This window comes from Anabrus simplex, chromosome 11, assembly GCF_040414725.1.
Source record: "Anabrus simplex isolate iqAnaSimp1 chromosome 11, ASM4041472v1, whole genome shotgun sequence".
Taxonomy (NCBI): Eukaryota; Metazoa; Arthropoda; class Insecta; order Orthoptera; family Tettigoniidae; genus Anabrus; species Anabrus simplex.
Genome location: NC_090275.1, coordinates 88,816,620 through 88,841,316, shown reverse-complemented (window position 1 = coordinate 88,841,316; position 24,697 = coordinate 88,816,620). Strand labels below are relative to the sequence as shown.

The following is a 24,697-nucleotide window of genomic DNA, read 5'->3' as shown; positions in this document are numbered from 1 at the left end:
CCCAATTTCTCGGGATAGATTTTTTAGGAGGATCAAATTTATATGGTTGCCTATTCAGAAAGATTTTGTTGTCCATGACAGATTCCAATTCCACCCTCTTCTCTCCACGTCTTCCCTCATCCTTCCTTCATCCCCAGAATTTCTAACACAAAATAGTCTGACAAATCTGTTCAAATAAGTTAGGAAAGAGGATTCTGGGAGAGGAAAGGACAGTAAGAGAATGATATGAACTGCTATATGTAAAGAATATGTTAATGACCAAGTTATGAACATGTAACAGATTAACATCTCAACTTCTTATATTCTTGGATGTGTGGGTAAGTACTATCTGTGCAACATACCAGGGGTCAAGTCACCTTAATATCTATTTTGAAAACAGAAACAGTAGAGGTGTGAATCCAGAAAGTTGTAGTACCAGTAATGCATAGGGAGGGTTTCCTACAAGCACCTGAAATGCACATCAAAAGGCTTAGCATTTTCCAACGGATTAATTATTCCTTACACTTTTAATTTGCTTAAAAAGAACCTTGGAATCTTCACCTTTAACTTAACTGCTTACAATTTCTTTAAGCAATAACATCTGATTTTTTTGGTATAAATTATTTGAGTGAATTCATAGCTGGAAAGTGTACCAGTGGTGGTACATTATGCTTCATTTAAGTATGAAAATAATGCTAAATCAGTACAGTGAAAGTCAAATTTCATTTACATCAACTTAAGGTCTTCCTCAAATTTACTGTGCCATTCCGAGTCCAATGAGATTAAAAAATATGTTATCAAACCATCATTAAAGGAATCCATGAATATCAGTAAAGATTACTATGTTGAGTTCAGGGCCCACCACTCATACATTAGTATGCTCAGTTAAGGACTACCATCCATAATGAACTAATAAATTTGCCAAAACTGTTATGCTGAGTTCAGGACCCACCTTTCATACATTAGTATGCTCACTATAAGGCACAAAAATATTGGACCCTCAGGTAAATAATAATTGGGAGGTTTAACTCTTATACACCCAACATGCCGATACATCAGTGGTGTGCACAAGGTGTTTTAGTTTGAATTCCATTGTCAGCAGCCCTGAAAAAGGTTTTTTGTGGTTCCCCCATTTTCACACAAGGCAAATGCCTTAATTAAGGCCACGGCTACCATCCCAATCCTACCACTCTCCGAACTTTGCATCGCCGAAAACTTTCGATATGTTAGTGTGACATTAAACCTAGTGCAAAGTATTTCTTAAATTGGCTTTACGTCGCCCCGACACAGATAGATCTTATGGTGATGATGGGATAGGAACGGGCTAAGAGTGGGAAGGAAGCGGCTGTGGCCTTAATTAAGGTTGCCCACTGTCTCCCGAATGCAAGTTCACCACTGCGCGCCGCTAACCGCATGGCCAACTTGCTCGGTCTGGTGCAAAGTGATAAGTGTATGGGAAAATTCATCATCTTTTCTCCAGCTATGAATTCACTCAAATAATTTATACCAAAAAAAAATCAGATGTTATTGCTTAAAGAAATTGTAAGCAGTTAAGTTAAAGGTGAAGATTCCAAGGTTCTTTTTAAGCAAATTAAAAGTGTAAAGAATCATTTTTTTTGCTAGGGGCTTTACGTCACACCGACACAGATAGGTCTTATGGCGACGATGGGATAGGAAAGGCCTAGGAGTTGGAAGGAAGCGGCCGTGGCCTTAATTAAGGAACAGCCCCAGCATTTGCCTGGTGTGAAAATGGGAAACCACGGAAAACCATCTTCAGGGCTGCCGATAGTGGGATTCGAACCTACTATCTCCCGGATGCAAGCTCACAGCCGCGCGCCTCTACGCGTACGGCCAACTCGCCCGGTTAAGGAATAATTAATCCATTGGAAAATGCTAAGCCTTTTGATGTGCATTTCAGGTGCTTGTAGGAAAACTAACGAAAACTGGAGTTATTTCATTCAAAAACATGCAAGAGATAACCACGGGTAGCCTTACAACCCTTAATTTAGCTTTCAACCGACACATTTAACTTGTGGTCGCACATTCAAACTCTCTCTTTTCAGTCACATATTCGTATATCCTGTTTTTTGTTTTCTGGAAACTTTGCTTTTTGTCTGCGAAATACCCAGAGGTTACTGTTTGTCTGTTCAAGACAAGCTTTACTTTTTTCTCCCATCAAGTACCGTATCGCAACTCGTCTCATGTTACTTCCTTCCCGCAGCGCTCTTCTTTAGCTGTTAACGACGTATAAAAAGAACTCATACCAGCAAACCTGAACAGGAGGTACTACTTTAACCAACACTGCACAAATGACGCAACATGTACGTGGCACACTTCTCGGCATTGGCAGGAATGGAAATGCCAACAGAGCAGGCAGAAAAAATCAACTTCCAGATTTTTTTACATCAGGAACACTAACAACCTCAACACAAATAATACCTGCAACCTGACTTTTTAACGCCAGATTTTGAAAAATACACACGGAGATTATTCATGTAAATACGGTACTTCACAACTGAAATCTACGTTATGGATTTTATAAGTGTGGTAATTTTCAAGTATGTATACGCAGAGCTGTAGATTTCATAACATCGTATATTTTATGCTTTAAAATAATAAAACTGTACGTTTTAGACAGGCCTAGTAAAAATGACCTAGGAGTATAAGGGTTAAATAAAATACTGCCCTTTAATAGTTTTGAGTTTCCATGCACATGCTAAGACTGAAACAAATAATTCTGGAATGAAGTATTAACAGCTGAAAACAAGCAGAGAGCAATTCTTCTTCTGCAAATAAGACCCCAATCTGCAACCATTAGAACATGTCAAAACGGGAGATGTTTTGTAGTAATAAAAATACTTTCAAAAAGAACATCTAAAGAATACTGATATTTAGAAGTGTATTTTCCCCTATCCAATCATGGTAAAATGATTAAATATAATAATCAGGTAATTGGTTTTTTGTTTGATTACTTTCAGAGATTTTGTCCATCTAGAAATTTTTTTATGAGCCAGTGAATCGTTTGACATTAGGCTGGCATATTTAGGCACATTCAAATACTATTGGACTGAGCTGCCATCAAACCCGCTAACTTGGGCTCAAACGGCCAGTGCCCAAATATCAGAGCAACTGAATTCAACTAGAAGAGTTTCGTAATCCATTAAAACATGTTCACGAGATGTTAAGACATCTAAACTCAGCAATGTAATTGGGAAATATAAATGATAGGTTCAAATCCCAAAGTCAGCAGCCATAAAAGTGGCTTTCTCTGTTTTCCCATTTTTCACACCATTCAAATGTTGGGGCTGTACCCAGCTGCTACCTTTCCAATATTAGACAATTCCCATCCCAGTGTCATAGGTGTTTGTGCAATGTTCAACGACTAGTAAGCAAACAAATTGCAATATGGAACTACAGTATACTTTCACAGTAACAAACACCCCTTCTCTCCAAATATTTATACACTTTCCTCTAAATTTAGAAGCAAATAATATTGGAAGTGTACTTTCTTGATAATTACGTGATTATTCTACTTCATGCAAAATGTATTTATTACATTTAGGAATGATCTTTCAAGTTGGTCGCATTATTGAATATTGAAATTGATTCAAACTGAATAATCATCTGTATCTGACCACATTTGATATCTAGCCTATTTTGCAAATTCTATTGCATTTCAATATGTCACATATTGTTATATCAAAGGGGAAATTCCCTTAACAACCACTGATTGTGACTGTAATTTCAGAACAGAACAGAAACCAGAATAAAATTAATCTAGGATATTTTTTTATTAACGACTGAAATGAGAAAATATTGTAACAAAAATTTTTTTATGGATATGAGCTAAATATTGGAAAAATCACAACTGGCTGAACATTTCAATTCATGGCAGAGCAGGCTTTCATTACATTTTGAAAATATGGCTACAGATTTCAAGCTTATAATGTGTTTTATAAAGGCTAAATACAGAGCATCGATTGTTGAGAGAAACTTTTGACAAATTCAATAATGAGAGCACTATTTCAAATTTATATTACGACATTCTAAAATATTCATATTAAAAAAAAAAAATGGAAATACACACACTCTGTACTGAAGTCAGTGCATACAATAATCAGAAATGTTGCTGATAAATGTTGGGGAAGTTAAACAGTGCAAATCAAAAGCATGGGAAATTTTGAAATGTTGTGACAACACAGAGGGTGGTATCACTGAATGATATATAAAGCACTGCACACAAAGATCATGCCATTTAGTAACCAACGAGCAGTGTAGTGGTGTGCAGCTAGCAATTTACAGTCTTACCGTATTACACAGCAGCGTGTAGCATGTAGAAAATTTCAGTATTTCAATACTGGGTGGCATGGTCCATGTTGCACTATTAACCCTAGCAATACCAAGACATATGTCCTGCGCATTACCGATGGGAGAGACCAGAGAAGCTCACTAAGAAAATTATTTTCTTTCATTTGTTTCCTTTATTCTTAAACACAAGTGAGGTATAGGGATATTTTATTTTACTAATTAGTAGTGATGGGCAACGCTCTCGCTCGAGACTCTCGAGACTGACGTCGCAGATCTCGAGACTCTCGCGAGAATCTCGAGACCGATCCACCTGTAGCGCAAGCTGTGGGATGTACCAGTAACTACGACTGTAAACTTGATAATATATCACTGGCAGTTATTGCGTGAAATATCGCTCTCTTATGAAACGCCTGGAAAAGTACTGCATGTTCAACTATGAACCCCTTAATACCATTAACTAAAAGTTAATTAATAAATTTTGTAAAAATCCTAGGATAGCACTGCATACTGTGAGCTCCTTACCATTAACGAAAGTGAATACAGAATACCAGTATCTTAAACTGTTCACGAGTTATGTCAGGTGGACTTCTTAGCTGAATAACCCGTATGATTTGTTAATAATTTTTATTAGGATGTAAACCTACCTGGATGCCTCACAATCGTTGTCGGCAGGGTAGTTTCTTGTGATTCAGACCGGGGCGGAGGTGTTCTGTGACGATTCCTCTTCATTGATATTATGCGTTTGTAAGTGCCGGATCATCCCAGAAGTATTTCTGCCGATGCATTTTACTTCTTTTGAATAAGCAACATAGTAGGCTGTGCTATGTAACATCTCTTAAAAATAACTGACATCCACGACTTACATTGCGTTTCGGACATCGTCTTCGAGTTTTCGCGTACAATTAGACGCAGTTCACATTGCACAGTCATATTTCGAAGTACCTACCTAATTATGACGCAAATACTCTATAGCATTGTAAGTATGTTTCCCTCGTCACCAAAATATCGGTAAACACAAGCGGTGGTCATATGTTATTGAATGTGGGGTGTGATAACGATGTACACCTGCCTGTCGGAAGAATTGGAGCAAACTGAAGCAATTTAGATTGCACATTTCACTCATGCGTAATGGTGGTTGCATATGCAGCAAGGCGCATCTTGCCTTGTTTCGAGTTCGAATAATGCACGCCTCTAGTATCCAGTTACGTGTACCTACAGTAGCCGTCAGGTTCTGTACTTAAACCACTCATTCGTGTACCTACCAGTGCATACAATCCCCGAATGCGTATCCTTTATAATTATGATATACTGCGTCATAATAGACCTCGGTAGAAATGAACGCCCTAGTCGCTTGTTGACACGTATTTACAAAAATGAGAAGGCCCGAGGTTGGCTATTCGAATATTCGGAACAAACAACATTCAGCTCCGACTAACTGTAGGCTTACGACACGCTGCACGCCGCACAATGTGGGGACAACGCTCGAGATATCTCGAAATTTCTCGCGAGAAATAATGCCTGCGCTAGTCTTGAGAAATCTCGAGACCTCGTCTCAGACTGCCCATCACTACTAATTAGATCCGAGTCATCCAAAACTTCAATTACGCTCTGAAGTGAGTTTTCACGAACTCGTTTTTGCGGCATGACTTCCTTACCAACCATAAACACAATACCACTAATAGCAACAATGTTATATAAAATATCAAGGGAAGAATAATGAGAGTCTATTATAGTCACCAATTGCTGAAATACTGTGTTCAAAACAGAAGGTAAAAACAATGTAAAAATATGATATTTTACTCAGTTGGAAATTCGAAAGACTGACTAAAATATCGATATGTAGTCATTGTGCCTAGAAAAAACGCTATGTAATATATTTCAGCTTAGAACTCTGACTAGAAAGGTTCTCTCATCTAAGGTTCAGTACTGCATGACTTGTATCAAAGAATTTTCATTCTAAACGATAGGTTACATGTGCTGCGGATCAGTATTTCTCCGACGTTGTTACACAGCACTATTTAGAGGCACAAAGTTACTTTAATCGCACTGTAATTAATTAATAATTTATAACATATTTAACAATAACTCATGTACTGAATTATTTATGATAATTACATAAAATAAAATAAAAATTACTGTGGGCCTGTTAGGTCTCTCCCAGCCGTTGGTATTGCTACATGCCCAATTTTCAACAACACATTGACAACATCTCGTTCCAACAAGATGGAGCAACGGGACACACAGCACAAATATTGATGGCAGCAACATAACAGCCATTTGGCAACTGTGCCATTTCAAGGAATGCTGACATTTGCATGGCCTCTACGACTGCCTAACCTTACAGCTTGTTTTAGTGGGGTCGGAGAAAGTAGTAATTTATCAGATGTTATCTCCAAGAAATAAATACATTATCAGTATGAAATTCAACAATGGCATACTTTGCACTTTTAACTGGCGGAAGGTACATTAATGTTTACAAATTATATATTCACTTCCATTAATCTCCATTTGAAATTTTCCTATTCTTTTGAATTACCCTGAATTAACAAGATTTTTGCTTAACTACATGACCAAAATGTTAAATTTCTTTTATCAATATTCCAAAAAGCTAATTAATACTCTTTATCCTGCCAAATACTCTTGACAACAACAAAAACAATCTCTCTTCCAAGACACTAAACAGAACATTTCAACCACAAATGTAATGATTAAAATAAATTTCTTACTATGTTTAGTTTAGTTATTTTTTAACTCTGATCACTGTTCAACATTATAATTCTATCTAAATTTTCACTGTATAAAATCACACAGAAATACAAATCCCAATCTTATGTTAATTTTAATTGTACAAAAAGATCAACTAAAAATTACTAAAAGATCCACATACATAATGATAAATAAAAGGGCTTTTAACCACAGAATATATGTGGTGAATAAAATTTGTCACACTGACACAACCTTATGCATTAATGAAGAAACTAATCTTCACTGTACAGATGAATCTCTCAGGTATTTACATTACAAGGACATAATAACAATACTCCAACTCCTAACGATAAAACATAAAAAAAGATCATTCCTAGATTTTTATAATACTTTTCATCAAGTGCCATCGTTTCCTCAACAAAAAACTCAAAAACACTGTATTTACTCGCATAAACAGCGATGTATTTTCCCTCCAAATTCAAAGTATTTATGCATGTTTCATAAGGGAGGGATTCTTATTTTTAAATTCTCACTCAGTTCATGCCCTACTCATATTAAGGGAAGACCCTACAAAAATACTTGCCCAAAAATTGTCCAAAAAAGTGAAATGAGATTTTAGTACCAGCAAATACTACAAACCCTGAAGAACTTAGCGATTTCTTTTCACGGGCAGCCATTTTTAAAGTTTATGCAGAGATGTTTAAATAATACTTGTGCTTTCAAAAGTTTTCAATCTATATACATAAAATAAGAGTTTTGTTTGTACATTGCTTAGAATTTGAAAAGAATGGTATTTCTGTATTGGCCATGTCCATAGTAACAAGGAAATGCACTTATTTTTCCGTAAATTTCCGTCTGTCTATCTGTATGTATGTACACGCATCACGAGAAAACGGCTGAAGAGAATTCAATGAAAATCGGTATGTGTAATTCTCAAATATTTGTATTATTAGTGGTCCTATCGATAAATACTACATAACCAAAGTTATACAGAATTAAATTTCCAATCATTTATGTCATACATTGTCACAGAACCGGCTTTGAAAACACATATTCATTAATTTGTATTTTTTTGGCCAAGTCCATATAAATGCTGAGTCACGAGAAAATGGGTTTACAGAATTTGATATCATTTGGCATATAGAGTCAGGGAATAAGAAACTACAGTCTAATTTATAAACAATTTTATTCGCCCTGTATGAAATTGTAGTTTATGGAGGGCACCTAAAATTTAATTTTTAAATACCTATGTTATTGGTCCTATCGTAAAGTACTACATAGCAAAAGTTATAGAGAATACAATTTCCGACCATTTATGTTTTATTCAATTTTACAGTACCGACTATGATAAAAGTGGTATTTCAGAGTCGGAAGAAAACTAAATGTGAAGGCCTACAATATTGAAAGCGCATAACATTGATCAACAATAACATTACACTGACCATTGTTTGTGATGATGTTCTTTATCTCTTATGCTGCCGCTCAACTCCGATAGATAGGATTACTGATGCGTACCGAGTATAACAGCCTGACTGAATATTGGCAGGAAATAGCTGAGTTAGAAAATTTTCTTTAGCATGCCATTCCTCTGGTTCATACATTTTCTGATACCGTACTGGTGGTACGTAACTCACTGTTTCATCATAGTATTCCACCTATTCGATCCCTACTCCGATGCACTGTTTTGAATGAGCAGTGGCAGAGGCTCACTTAGTAGTAGTAGTAGTAGTAGTAGTAGTAGTATGACCTGGTCTAGAATTACAATTTAGGCATTTTCCAAATTATAACCCCACAATTCACTAAATAACTCAAAATTCAACTGTGAAAAGAGCCGTTTCTTATAAAGAGCTTCTTCCTCCTCACTTCTATTAAATTCTACATTCATTTTATTCCAAATTAGCAGTGAACAGGGGGTTTCTCCTCTGGCTTGGAGGAAAAAAATTGCCTCCAAGGCAGACAGATTTTTTTGCCGCCAGTGTAGTGAATTGACATTTTCCGACTCATCGGGTACTCCTAGAAAACAGATTAGTAACAGGACATAGTTTTTGCCCTCGGACTCTCCACCATTTGACCCCACTCCCCCCCCGAAAAAAGACAGAGTGTTCACGGAACACGACTGTCTGCGGCCTGGTCATTCCAGCTCTGGAACTTTGGACTGTTAGATCGGCAGCATAGTACTGTTTGTTAAAAGTGAGAAAATGTGTGGTTTTTCATTTGATCGAGTATTTCATGTGAAATCATTGCTTTTACTTGCGCCATTCCTACTGACGTCATTGTAATGAACTATTTTCATTTCAGTGGGGAAAACAACTAAGACAGTCTTTCTGAGAATGTAAAAAGGCAGGTGGAGAGTGAGAGTCTGCCATTATAATGAAAACTCCCCAATCTGATTGTGACTGATAGTAGGCAAGCGGACCTACCATTACAATGAATATTCCCTAGCGCAGGAGTCATATGGGAAAAGACGTTTGGTGACTTCCCCGTCGCTTTTCTAGGGTAACGTTAAGAGCTATGCAATTTAATACAATCTTACTCACAATGTTTACATTACCTAACCTACAATTCTGTATACAATGTAGAATTCCGTACTGAAGCACGGGTACATCAGCTAGTTTAATCATAATTGTATGGCCTCAACTACCATGTGCAAACATTCTGACCTGACACCATCTAAACATTTACTGTACTAGACGGCAGAAGAATGGACTCATGTTGGGCAATCTATGGCCGAGATATTTTACACGCCAACATCGCAGAAAACTGAGCAGCGCTCTTCAAAAATCTGACTACCTCTGCCAGGCTTGAACCCCCAATCCCTGGTTTTCAGTATTATAATACGATTAAGTATATAAAATGCATTTTAGTAACAACTGCTAGAGAAAATTAAGGACAGAAAAAATAAAAGAAATGAACGAGTTTTTTCAGATATTGAGAAACTATGAAATGAGACATCTAATTTCAGTAATTTTAATTCTGGATCACAAATTAATGTTACTGTACAGTCTTCTTCCAGTGTAAATTAATCAAAAGGAACTACTGAAATTCAAAATGTTCCCTGCACAACAGCTTTATTCTGATTTTGCACCCATATGAACTTACATAGCATTCATAATTTACAGTCTCCATATTAATAACAGATGTTAACTTTCAGAAATATTTGATGTTGAACTATGAACAATGATGCAATATCAGACATTAATAAAAATGTTAAAAATATAAGGATTGTACTGAAACTAGAAATGATACTAGAATTTATTCCTCTGACTTCTATATCTCAAGTAACTAATTTTCAAAACAACAAACCAAATACCATTGCACGTGGGACATTTTGAATATGGACCAAATTGCTTTTTAACCCTGGAGAGATTGCCCACTGCATTTTCAACCATGTAAGACCTCTTACAACTAATACCTCCCTGTCCTTTTCCATACCTTCTAATGTATTCATCTGCCCTCCATAGCAATCTTCAATAATAATAATAATAATAATAATAATAATAATAATAATAATAATAATGTTATTTTGGTTTATGCCCCACAAACTACTTTTACGGTTTATGGAGATGCCGAGGTGCCAGAATTTTGTCCCGCAGGAGTTTTTACAGTCCAGTAAATCTACCAACATGAGGCTGACGTATTGGAGAACCTTCAAATCCCACCAAACTGAGGCAGGATCGAACCTGCCAAGCTGCGGTCAGAAGACCAGTGCCTTAATTGGCCCGACAACAGTTTTCAATTAATGTTGTTCTTGGATGGCTTTAAGCCTTAAGCACAATAACTGTTTCCCAACCGGGTCATTTCAACTACACATAACTCCTTGCTGGGCTGCAAGAGAACAATCCCCAAATTCTTTTCTAGTTTTTGAGCCCGCTTTGGCATGAGCAAAAAATTTGTCCAAGACGCAGGTCTATTGGCACCCTTCAGATTTTAAGAAATCATTTGTGGACTTCACATTTGTAGAATATCTAAACCACAACATAATGAATTCCTATACAAGAATAATCACGTAAGACTCTTTTGTATGTATTCTGTAATGGTAACCCATAAATTGCAAAGTACAGCAATTAAATTCAGTAATACAGTTTATTCCAGAGAATGTGTTCTTAAAATAGAGGAATATTTCTAACTACATGCAATTCTGCTCAGTATTAGTCTAAGAATTAAGAATAATGAATCCTTAGGTTATAAGAGACCGTGGAAAAGGACACCTTGTCCAGTGAAAATGAGCGAGAATTGGGAAGCATTTGCCACCAATTGCCCTTGGATGATTATGACAGCGACTTACTTCATCGAAGAAAGTGGCCGTAGCCTTAATCAAAGTTCAGCATTTGCCTGGTGTGAAAATGGGAAACCACGGACCACCATCTCCAGGGCCGACGACAGCGGTGTTCGAACCCACTATCTCCCGAATGCAAGCTCACAGCTGTGCAACCCTAACAGCACAGCCAACTGGCTCGGTCAATTGATTACCAATCCGAATTGGAAGCCAGCAGAAGGGGATGAAGATCTAACACACACCTCCCACATTACCACAGAACGAATGGCAAAACTTCATGGAAAATTCACAGGCCACCATGGAACAAATGAACCAGAATTTTAATCAATTTGATTAAAAAATGCCTTGTGCCACGAAGGCTGCTGTATGTATCATTTTCAATAGCTATGTCGAAAATATCTAATTACGAAACCTGGTCAAAAAACCATGCATGACCTGATTAACAACATTTGTAAACATGATCTTTCAGAAATACTTGATCTATATGGGCCAAATTTTAGTCATGCTAATCAACTCCTCAAAGTTGGTGTAAATAGGAAAATTACAAAAAAATTAAATTTCAGTAGTCTCTCCCTTTCTCTGAACCATGACTGTCATGTTTTAATGTAGTCAGCTTAAGTAAATAAATCTTCCCAGAAAGCAGTAACGGTTGCCAATGGAAAAGGGAAAACTAAAAAATGGCAAAGATTCTTAGAAACTAGACATGCAGTGGGATAGAGATATAATTCATTCCGATTGCACACAGGAAAATGGAGGATTAAGGTAATGGAATCACGAATGAAGGAGATTGTTTTCTAAGCAAATAAAAAACTGGGAATGGAATCCATGCTTTTTGGATTTCCTCTCATTTGATGCATCACCTAACAGCATTGTAAAGCTATAAGGAGTGAAGAGACATGACTACTGAGTAATAATTCATTTAAATATTTATTAAAAACATCAATTAGACAAAAGTTTGAAAAATACTTCTTGGCATTTCCTGAAAAGAATCCTTCAAAAATAACATGCATGTTTTATGTGACAGCACTGTTTACGTGAGTAAATACAGCACAAAGTCAATGAAAACTTTCAGCACAATAAATATTAACCTCTTTGGCTTTCTCTTCAAAGAATGTGGAAAATATTAAAAAATAAGTAAAACACTGGTGATAAAACAGGAACATTTTTGATAACATGAACAAGATGAATTTTGAAAGAAAGACATTTCTTTTTAAGACACACCTCATAGCATTGCATTATGCAACAGTATTGAGTTTAACTCTTTTGTGGAAAGAGATCAACTCACTGCAAATACGTAATTATTGGCAAAATATATTATATATATAATATATTTATATAGAATTATATATCATGAAAACTTCACAAACAGTACCTGACAAAATAAATACGATCTCAAATTACAATTTTCTGTTCAAATAAAAGCCATTGTGAACTAACTGCTTCTTAAAAAAACATTCTCCTCTTCAAAACAAAAAACAAAAACTAGTGTTTCCCAAAACTAGAACTAAGAAGCAACAGCCAACTTAACATGGCAGCAACAGTCACCACATATTCCTAATTGCCAGAGTAGAATGCAAGCAGAAAAGAGGTAGTTACTGACTTCCTGGAATACTCACTAATAAGTAGAAGGGCAGGAAACACTGAAAACAGGAATGGAGGGGTGAAGAGGAGGGTAGGATAGAGTGGAGAGTAAAGCTGGCCTTTCACTTTGTCTCACTCTTAACAAAATATCTTCATCAACATCACAGATTGTAATTAGAAAATAGAGTTGTGACACAAGTCCTCTCTTTATTTTTCTTCTTCCGAAGAGAACGAGAAACATCTGTAAGAAAAGAGAAAATACAATCTCATTAACCTTCAGACTACTAAGCTCTAAGACCAATTACCAAGTGGTCATCCTAGTATCCAGAAATTACTGTACATATGTGAATAAATTCCCAGATTTTCTTTTTCAAAATCTGGCACTGAAAAGTTTGGAGGTGAGTATTATTTGCATCAAGAATGGTATAGTGCTCCTGATAAGACAAATCTGCCAGCTGGTATTTTTCCACCCACTCTGACCACAATTTGCTTGACGTCGCACCGACTTAGATAGGTCTTATGGCGACGATAGGATAGGAAAGGCCTAGAGAATTAAAGGAACCAGCCATGGCCTTAATTAAGGTACAGCCCCAGCATTTGCCTGGTGTGAAAAATTGGAAACCATGGAAACCATTTTCAGGACTGTCGACAGTGGGGTTCGAATCCACTATCTCCTGGATGTAAACTCACAACCGCGTGCCCCTAACCGCATGTCCCCAACTCTGTTCCCACCAAAAGCAAGAAGTGTGCTGCATACAAGACTTATAGTGTCATTTACGTAATGTCAGTTTAAGCAGTACGCGAGTTCTTGCCATAGATCGCTGTAATAAAGAAAAGCTCCACATTATTGAAGAGTCAGAACAAATTGGTATTTGCGCTTTGGGAAGAAAGTACTATATGGACGGGAGTTGTATAGACTATGAGACTGGAGGAAAAATTAAGCTCGCCTTGAACAGAAACACTAATTGTTGGGCATTTCATGGAGAAAGGTAAGTTTCCAGAAACCAAAAACAGGATATGCGAATATGTGACAGAAAACAGTTCGGATATGTGATCACTAGTGAAATATGGAGGTTGAAAGCAATAACAAGAGAATAAAAATTACAGATTGCAAGACTAGTCGTGAATGGTTCACATGTGATTTTCAATGAAGTAACTTCAGTTTTCGTTGGAAACGTAACACTGTGCAACATCTCCCAGCTAATAATGAAGAAAAGATCATAAATTTCCACAGATTTATAATCAATTTACAGCAGAGAAATTCATATTTACTCTACAAATTGGTAATGCAGATCAAACGCCAGTACATTTTGAAATGCTGTTGGACTCTAGGTGCACTAATGACGATTACGACGTGACAAGTTGTTTAATTATTTTATTGTACAGTAGTATTTATGGTGAATATGCAATGAGAACTGCATTAGATGGCTGGGACAAAGGGTTTTCCATTGGGGGATGCAAGATCAACAACTTGAGATTTGCTGATGACACCACCTTGATAGCATCATCTGAAGAGGAGTTGACAGAGCTGATCAAGACAGTAGAGGGAGCAAGCCTAGAAATTGGATTACGCCTAAATCTACAGAAAACCAAAGTCATGATTGTTGATCGTAAGAACAACAACCGTCCACATATCAAACAGATTGGAGGGTGTGAAGTTGTACATGAGTATGTATATCTAGGCTCCTTACTATCCAATTCTGGTGGTTCCAAAGATGAAATAAAGCAAAGAATTGAAATAGCAAAGGTAGCAATGATCCATCTGTGGTAGATCTGGACAGATAATAACATCACCATCAACACAAAAAAGAAGCTCGTTGAATCTTAGTCTTCTCAATCTTCTTGTATGGCGCAGAGACGTGGACTATCCTCAAACGTGATCGTGAACGGATAGAAAGCTTTGAAATGTGGTGCTGGAGGAAAATGTTAAGGATTCCTTGGACAGCTCATCGCACGAACACATCAATCCTGAACCAACTTCAGATAAAAGTTTGTCTATCGTGTAAGGTCTCTCAGCGGATTATACACTACTTTGGACATATAATGCGCCGAGATGGTAGTCTTCAAAAGCTGATTGTTGAGGGCAAAGGCCAGGGAACCAGACAATGAGGACGAATACCAACACGATGCATTGACATGGTGAAAGGCCCCTTACAGAGTTCTCTCAGAGCAACCACATTGAAAGCTTTAGATAGGGAAGAATGGCGGAGTATGGTTCATCGGCTAGAGGGCTGAATATTATGATAGTCACGACGCCTAGTCACGAGGCAAAACGAAGAAGATTTAACAGAACTATGCAAATACAAAAAGAATAATTTTCTATTCCTAAAATTAAGGTGTGGGGATTATTCGATGATGGGAATTATTTACATATATATAGTACTTCAGAAAGAAAAAGGAAAGTAATATGTAACAAAACATTTCCAGAAAATTATTAATAGTGCATTTTTAAAATACAGCATATGTAATACGAGTTCAGAAACAATGCAAGTCAATTTATAGCCGAAATGAAATTTCCTCCTCTAACAATATTTTTCATATTCTGGAGCATCAGAATACATGTATTCGGGTTACCCGCAACCCTTTCCTGAAGTCTCAATTCTGTAGGACTCAACAGGCACTCTTAACAGTATTACATACTTGGAATATTTATCTTTTATGACTATATTGCATTTGAAATAGAATTTCAGCTTCTTAAGACTTGCTAAGTACTTGCAGTATAAGGTGAAGATTTGTTCCAAATACAGAACTAAAAACGGCCAATGTAAACCATTATATTGGTTGGACAGATTTTTATGCGGTTCTCGCTGTTGCCTACAACCCGTCTCAGATAATCTGCGAGACTCGGTAAACAGTAATGGCCAATCTGTTTCGGTGTTCAGGATTTAGTAAACTGTTGTTAAGTGCAATGCTTCATAGGCTTTTAAAAACTTTAAATTTCAAATTAATATTGTGTAGACTGAGCCATGTATTTGGTTTCCCCTCCCCCTTTTATAAATTTGCTGTGTGTATTTTAATGGGTTTTCAACTCATTTTTTATGTACTACTGTGTTATTTCGCCCCTTTGAGTTATGTCCTCGGGCAAATTGTAAAAAAGCATTCCCAAATTATGGCCCCAGGGTAAAGGAGTTTATCCGCCCTGGAACGGCCTGTCCTGTACTTGTCTCCCTTTGGTTCCCCTCCCTTGCCCCTGCGGAGGTGCCGTGCCCCTCTAGTGCAGCCTATGTGTGTCGCTTTGCGTCACGTGGCCTTCGTCATCGCTACTCTCGGCGAGGCCGTGCAGGCTCGCTGGGAGTAGGCATTAGTTTCTTGCTCTATCACCTGAGCACTTCACGGCTCCATCTTCGAGCCTAGGACCGCTAGGGGTATGGGAGGTAAGCAGCTCTTGATAAAACTCACGGATGATGGAAGGACATTCCTTCGCTTGTAAGCCACTTGATGGGCGCTAAATGTTGTTTTAAGGCATTATAAGTGCCAAGCTGCTTGAAACCTAACATGTTTGAATTAGAATTTGTTAAGTTATGTGTGAACCCTTGGGTATGTTTACTGCAGCTTAAAAGAAGTTATTGGGAGTTTGTGCCCTTGGTAGTTGTAAATATAGATGTTGAGCAATGTATTCAACTTCCTTAGAAGCCTTAGGCACCTAGAGGCGTCTTTTAATGAAAGTTATACGGTACTTGAAACCTCCTAGCGTATTGTATGTTAGGGGTATTTGCACTGCCCCTTGAGTAATTTGAAGTGGCGTATAATCGCTAAGCTGCATCTAGAATTATTGTGTTTTAGTTCTCTGGTATTCAATTCTGAACAGGGCTGGTCCCCTGTGATTTACTATAGGACATGTGTCAACGTAACCTTAGTGATTTTGGTATTTAATCTTCCTTACTCTTTTCGGTGTTCATCTATCTTGTTAAATAAACTTAAGCTGATTTCCTACGGGTATCAAATGTTTTCGCCCTCTGGGTTGTTTCCTATCCTCGTGTAGTCCAGATCCCATGAGGCCGCACCTTCTTATGGTTTTGCCAGTGATAATTTACGGTACATAGACGTCAAACACTGCAAAACTGATGTTTACTACACTCGCCTCACCGTTTGGGAGTTTAACTACACAACCTCAACTTTCATACACATTCTCAATCTTATCATAAACATTTCCGTGCAAGTTAGATGACGGCATGTAAATAATAAGGCCTAAAACCATTGCTGTTTCCCATCAAGGCATTTATTCCCTTTGAACGCCAAAATCTTGAAGTTGCAAGCAATCAACTTCATTTTCCGTATCAAAATTTAATCACTAAGTTTTACAATATTTAAAATTCTTCCACCGTTTTGATACTTTTTTTGCCTGTTTGCAAATTTTTTATTTGTCAACAGTACATGTTTCGTTCCTTATTTAGGAACATCCTCAGCTGTTATTCTAGCTTAGGTGAATTGCTAAGATTTTAAACACGTTAATTTGCAGGTACATTGATTCACTTAAAAACTACTAAAAATACCAATTAAATTAAATGATATTAAAAACAATGTAGGGGTTAGTGTGTTAATGATATGGGAACGGATGATTACATAGTTGGTCAGCTTAAAAACTATGTCTATTCATTTGAATAGTTGTTAAAAATTTCATTTTGTTACATTAAAATGTCTGTTTGCGGTTAAAAGTTTTAAAAAATGTTTGACTTCGTAACACTGTTCAAATTATTGAATGTTTTATCTTCTGTTCCTTCCAGGTAAGTTGTTATATGTTATGAGTTTGCTTATGTTGCCTTTGATTGAGTCTAATGTGGAACTTTGAAGCTGATTGCTGATCAATTTTTGTTAAGGGCGCTTCGTTTCAATTTCTGAAATGAAATAAAATAAGGAAATGGGAATTTGTTTTTTAAAAAAAAAACATGTGTCTTCACGTAATAACTAAATGTATAAAAAAGTTCTTTACCTTGCTATTGTTAGGCTCCAATTCTACTGTGACCCTGGAGGGACGTTTGTTGTTGCTTTGTGTCTTGTATAGTAATGGTGTGTGCGTTCCGTTGTATGCACCTCCTTACAGGGAGGTGAGGTTGCGGAGAGGGGAGGGGGCGGGTCGGTTACTGTCACGGCACCAACTTTAGAAGGGCTAGGGAGAGGGGGTGTACAAAATGGCGGAGGTTCGGTCTTATTTATCCTTTTACTATTTGTATTGCGTCTTTTGCCTAAAATTTCAAGACTTGATAGTGTCCCTTCAAATATAGGGTTTCTAATGTCAATAGTTTCATTTAGGCTATTGTCCTGATTGCTTTTTTATTCTAAATAAATGTATAGATTTTCCAATGTATTAAGGAGAGCTCCTTTGTTTATTTTATGCAATATAGTTAAATCCTGCTCTATGGTAGTGAATTGATGTCCGGTTGAACTCATGTGTTGGCCCATCGCGGAAAATTTTCTATGTCTTTCAGCGTTGACATGCTCCTGGTATCTTACAGAAAAACTGCGCCCTGTTTGTCCGATATAACTTTTTTTTGCATTGGTGACACTTCAATTTATAAACTCCTGATTCAGAATGTTTGTTTTTTCCTAGGGAATTAACACTATTGTAATTAAATAATTTATGCTTTGTGTTATTGCTGGTTGAATATGCGATCTTATAATTATATTTTCTAAACAAATTGGTTACTGTGTATAAGTTAGGGTTATTGAACGTGAACTTGGCGTATTTGTCTTTTTTGTTTCGGGCTTTAGGTTAGTTTGTAATTTCTGTTTGAATTTACCGATTATTTTGTTTATTATTTTTGGTTCAAAACCGTTGTATTGGGCTTGTTTGCGAATAAAGAGCAGTTCTTTTTCTCTTTCTGTGTGTGTAAGGGGTATATTAAACGCTCTATATATGTAACTGTAATAAGGTGACCTTTTTTGCGATTCTGGGTGCAATGAGTAGTTCTTTATTGTAATGGGAATAAAAGTGGGTTTTCTGTGTATCTTGAAGACAAACTCTTCCTTTTTCCGTCTTACATTTATGTCTAAAAAGTTAATGGAGCTTTCTTTTTCTTTCTCTAATGTAAACTTTATTCTGGAATTAAGTGTATTTAATTTATTGAGGATATTGTCACTGTTATTCTCTCTTCGATCTATTACGGCAAAAGTGTTGTCCACAAAGCGTATCCATAAATTGAGACCTTCTATTTGTCCTATTATTTTGGTATGTTCGAGGTAATCAAGAAAAATATTGGCTAACAACTATTCAAATGAATAGACATAGTTTTTAAGCTGACCAACTATGTAATCATCTGTTCTCATATCATTAACACACTAACCCCTACATTGTTTTTAATATCATGTAATTTAATTGGTATTTTTAGTAGTTTTTAAGTGAATCAATGTACCTGAAAATTAACGTGTTTAAAATATTAGCAATTCACCTAAGCTACAATAACAGCCGAGGATGTTCCTAATTAAGGAACGAAACATGTACTGTTGACAAATAAAACATTTGCCAAAAGGCAAAAAAAGTATCAAAACAGTGGAAGAATTTTAAATATTGTAAAACTTAGTGAAAATCTTGAAGGCCAACACACTGAAAAAGATAATGAAACAACTTTTCCCTTTGCTAAAATCAAATGATCATAAATATCTCTCAGTAATGGCTATCCATCAACGGTTGTTAAGTTCAGATGACTACCACCCATAAGACAGTCTGCACTGTTGCTAGGTTACATTTTTGTCACACATTCTGTGACTGTAATTTCGCAATGCAAATTTTCAGATGAACCCCAGCCATAAGACATATTTATATCAAAACAGTCACTGAAAAACACAACAGTTTTGTCCAGGTTAAAAATGTTCCTGAGTTTGCATTTGTTGGTCAGCTCCAGCAAACTTCCATTGATTCACTCTTCCACAGTTTCACTCTTACTGCAATAAAAAAAGAAGGATTAAGAAATATATATATATATATATACATAAGGAAACAACATGTCAAGGAGATTACAGCAACCATAAGTTACGTTATTACCTTTCCCCAAATCAGTCGATCCAGTCGTAGGACACGTTGAAATTTTCAATGTCAAGAATGTTCGCCACTTTACGAGCCTTCTCACTCAAGAGCACACGATCAATTGGAATGCCTGTAACTGTTGAAATTTACTATTTTTTTCCAATTCCTCATATTTAGAATATGAGGCATATTTCCTTTTTTTTAAGTTTGGTCTGCAGTCTGAAGTATTTGATGTTATAATTCCTCTGTTTTTCAACCATCATATTCAGCATGGATACAGAAAGCTGCAACTTGCATGTAGTTGAATGTGTGTTCTGCGGAATGAATAAATTATTTCTGAGATTCGAACCTGCTCATCCATAGAGGAAGTTTTCCTTTCCTTTTTTTTCCACTATTAGCCAGAAAAGCAAACACCAACAATAAACCAATGACAAAGGAGTAACAAATACAGTATGTACAAACAAACGACGCAACAATAAGACTGCAGCAAATTACTTTGGCTACTTGACTCGGATAACAAAAAACGGAACAATTAACAAAAACAATGTGAAGAATCAGCAACAATAACAACTGCAACAACAAAAGCAAGCGTAAAACAATAAGTACAAAATAACGAACTCAGGCAAGATGAACGCTGAATCACTAAATAACTTCACGACTTTACACAAATGTAGCTCGTCAAGGAATACACACGTGCAGGTTAAGCATCAACTGCGGGGAAGGTGGAAGTTCCATTCTAAGAGTTAGACCACAGCCGTTTGATCTGGTAGTCATGCCGTGGTCAATCAAAGCATTTTAGGTTAATTGAGACTCCATTTTACCTCAAATTTTCTCCCCTCTCGAACAGCTTGACGTGGCATAAATGGTGGGAAGCATAAAATGTCACGAACACACAAATCTGAGAATTTTAATCCATTGTGAGCATAGGAAATCTGAGGGGACCAACAAAAAAAAAATGTTAATGTTGGGAAAAGTTGAATACAGGAACTTAAAAGCAGGGTGTATTATTAGTTTGATTAAGGATATGTGCATATTAGTTTCAAGTACTTATGATCAATCAATCTCCACTGATCTGCATCTAGAGCAGTCGCCCAAGTTGCAAATTCCTTATCAATTGTTTACCTGGTCTTTTCTTAAATGATTTCAAGAAGTTGAAAATATCTCCTTTGGCAAATTATTCCAATCTGTAACTCCTCTTCCTATAAGCAAATATTTGCTCTAATTTGTCCTCTTGAATTGCAGGTCAGGTACAACAGGTGTCAGGTCAGGTACATCCTGCTACCATATGCAACAGTAGACGGTACTACCTGCGACTGTCTGGCCGAGGGTTGGGCGGCTGTTACCAAACCTTACAAACTAAGGGAGAACCAATGGCTATGGGCAGAGGAGTTCAGCCTTAGGGGGCCTGTTGAAACCATTGGGTAGGAAATGACACAAATTCAACTGGAAGCTGCTGCCTTGCAGATGTGGGACGGAACGGGACTGCTAAAGGCGAAGGGAGATAACCCTGACAGAAAATCTTCTCTAACGTTAGGCCTAGCAAGTCAGTTGGAGAGTAACTGCAATTGCTTTCAACACTTATTCGAGCCTCGGATGCAAACAAAGAACTCGGAGTAGACAACAGCACCTGCAGACCCACGCCAGGTATGATGGCTTACAGCCTGATGATAGGCCAAGCCTTGCGATTGTACAACAACCCTGGAGAAGACAACACACTCTAATAGGAACAATCGATGTACTGAGTTTGACTGGGAAATGTGAAGAGTTAGTGATATCATAGAGAGAAGGAAAATATCAATCTTAGGACTGAGTGAAACTAAATGGAAAGGTAAAGGGAAGAAAGAGTTGAGGAAAACTATACCCTCTACTGGAATGGTAATAACAGAGAGATGAGAAGGATTGATATTGTCTAAAGAGTTAGATGGTATTACAGAGATCCAGTACATCAATGAGAGGATAATAAAGGCAACAGTTCTCCTTGGGAAAGAGAAGCTGAGACTGGTGCAAGTGTATGCCCCTCAGATGAAAAGAACAAGTTTCTCGAAGACCTAGAAGAGATCATCGGTCAAGAGGGGTCAATCATCATCAAGATGAAAAGAACAAGCTTCTCGAAGACCTAGAAGAGATCATCAACAAAGAAGAGGCAATTATCATCTTAGGACACACAGCTTAGGACAGACAGGAATGGCTATGAGAAGGTGATGGGACCACACAGCTATGGGAGAAGGAATTCAAAAGGCAAACATGTCCTAGACTTCTGCATAAGAAACTGTTTGGTACTAAAAAACAGTTGGTTCAACAAAAGAGACTAGTCACAAGATTGCCCGTTACAGCTGGGAGCAAGACGGTCATTGACTATGTCATCACAGATAAAGAAGTAGACTAGTGACTGATGTCAAGGTGATTCCAAGTGAGAACCTCAATAGCGACCACTGGTTATTAGTAGCAGATCTGAAAGACAATGTACCAAAGACAACAACCAGGAAATTACCTAAAATTAAGGTGTGGGAACTACAACAGATTGGAAGCAGGACCTTATAAGAAGACAACTGCCTATGGAAGAAGTGGAGAGTGATGAGGTAGACGGGACAAGGTTTAAAAACACCTTGATAAAAGAAGCAATAGAGGTTTGCGGGAAGACAAGTGTGAGAGTAAGGGAAAAAGAGACACCCTGGTGGAATGAGAGAGTAAGATCCTCAATGAAGGAAAGGAACAAGACGCAAAAAGAACGAGACAGAGAGAAATCCAAGCCGAACAGGTAAGGGACAAGGGGAAGATCAGAGACCTCAAGCAAGTTTACCAGGACAAGAAATTGAGAGTTAAAATAGTAGAAGAGAAGATAAAGTGCTGGGAGAAATTTACTCAAAAACTGAAGGAAGACAGCAGAGGCAATATGAAACTATTGTTCAGAGTGATCAAAAACAAAAGGAATTCAGTTGAAACCATCAAAGCAATTGAGGATTCTAATGGAAACCTGACCAGGAAAGAGGAGGACATCAGAGGGTTCTGAGGAATCATTTTGATCACCTACTGAACAGGACAGAAGCAGATAAGAGAACAAAAGAACCATCTGTTGATACCTGCACAGATGTACCTCCCATTACATGGGCAGAAACAGAGGCAGCCCTTAAGAAGATGCCGCAAGGGAAATCCCCAGGAATTGATAAAGTCAACATGGACATGATTAAAGCAGCAGGAGTCCAGGGTTTACAGTGGCTACACAGAGTGCTCAATGCAGTTTGGAAAGATGGAAAGATACCTATTGATTGGAACAAGGGTGTTATTAACCCCCTGTTTAAGAAAGGAAATCGCCAAAAATGCTCCAACTACTGGAGAATAACACTCCTTTCTCATGGGTTTAAGATTCTTGAGTTAAATCTTAGAGAGCAGATTGCGAGTAATCTTAGACCCACAGTTTGAAGAGGAACAGTATGGCTTCAGGCCTAACAGGTCCATAACAGACCTGATCTTCAGTGTCCGTGTGTTAATGGAAAAATATTGGAGAAAAGGAAAAGATCTGTTTGTGGTTTTCCTTGACATCAAGAAGGCATATGACTGCATTGGAAGAGAGAAGATACGGGAATGCCTGAGAAAAAGGAATGTGCCAGAGGGACTGGTGAGGAAAGTTCAGATGCTGTATGAGAACTGTATCAGCTGTGTGCGATTGGGTGATGGACATTCATTCCGGTTCAAGACCGAAAGTGGAGTCCAGCAAGGCAGTGCACTATCCCCATTATTGTTTATCACCATCATGGATGACATAATGAAGAACATTAAGAAAACCTCTGGTGAACTAAATGCAATGGCCTTTGCTAATATGATCTGGGGAGAAACTGAGGAACAAGTACAGTCGAGACTCAATGAATGGAAGGTTAAGTTCCAGGAGTTCAATCTCAAGATAAGCAAACTCAAAAGAGTAGTGATGGCAATAAACAGAGAGGTATGCCCAGCAAACATCATGCTAGAAAACCATCCACTAGAAAGTGTGGAAAGCTTTACATACCTCGGCAGTGTAATATCTCGAGATACACTAGCCACAAAGGAGGTGGCAAATAGAGTGCAGAAGAGCTCTCACTTTTACCAGCAAGTACGAACACTCCTCTGGGATCCCAAAGTACCAACAAAATCAAAGCTGGTGATGTTCAATCAGTACTTCATACCAATCTCAACTTATGGTATTGAAACCTGCACCCTCACTAAGAAAGACTCATCAAGGTCGCAAAGCATCCGAGATGAAGTTCCTTAGGTCCACAATTCAAAAAAACCAAAGTGGACAAGAAGAGGAATGATGTGGTTAGGAAAGAAGCTGGGATTGTTACATCATTGTTAGATCGGATCAGCATGACCAAACTGCGGTGGTTTGGGCATTAATGAGAATGGAGCCAACAAGGACAACATGTGGCAAATGGATGGTGGTAAGACCCCTAGACCATGAATCCACTGGATGGACATCGTAAAGATGCACATTGCAGATCGGGGAAGGACATTGAAGGACATCATTACAACAAAACGTATCCCAATAAGACAGAATGGAAGAGGCTCGCCAACAGTACCCGGGAAACTTGAACTGTAAAATAATGATGATGAATTCCAACTTTACCTTCATATTGTGATCTTTCCTACTTTTAAAAACACCATTCCATACAGTCTCTCCACCAACAGCTCCGAGTGCAGCGCTTAGTCGTGCAGCTTGTCTCCTTACTCTCCAAGTTTGCACACAAATAACCAATTCAAGTAACATATAGAAAGATAACGAACACAAAAAGGGACACACGTAAGGATTAAACACAATGACAAACAGGAAAACATGCAAGGATGAGGACAAACTCCACATCTACATACACTTTTGTCTTTTAATACACTGGCAGACAAAAATAGTGGATCAC

General features: G+C 37.5%; 1 protein-coding gene across 1 annotated transcript in view; it reads right to left on the bottom strand.

Annotated features, from left to right (window-relative positions):
• Window positions 1-4,044: 4,044 nt before the first annotated feature.
• The window catches only part of LOC136883301 (serine/threonine-protein phosphatase PP1-beta catalytic subunit), a 68,347-nt gene continuing 47,694 nt past the window's right edge, over window positions 4,045-24,697 (bottom strand). Inside the window, exon 7 of the mRNA XM_067155535.2 lies at window positions 4,045-13,091. The gene's annotated coding sequence lies outside the window, so the exon portion shown is untranslated. The remainder of the gene's footprint in view (window positions 13,092-24,697) is intronic.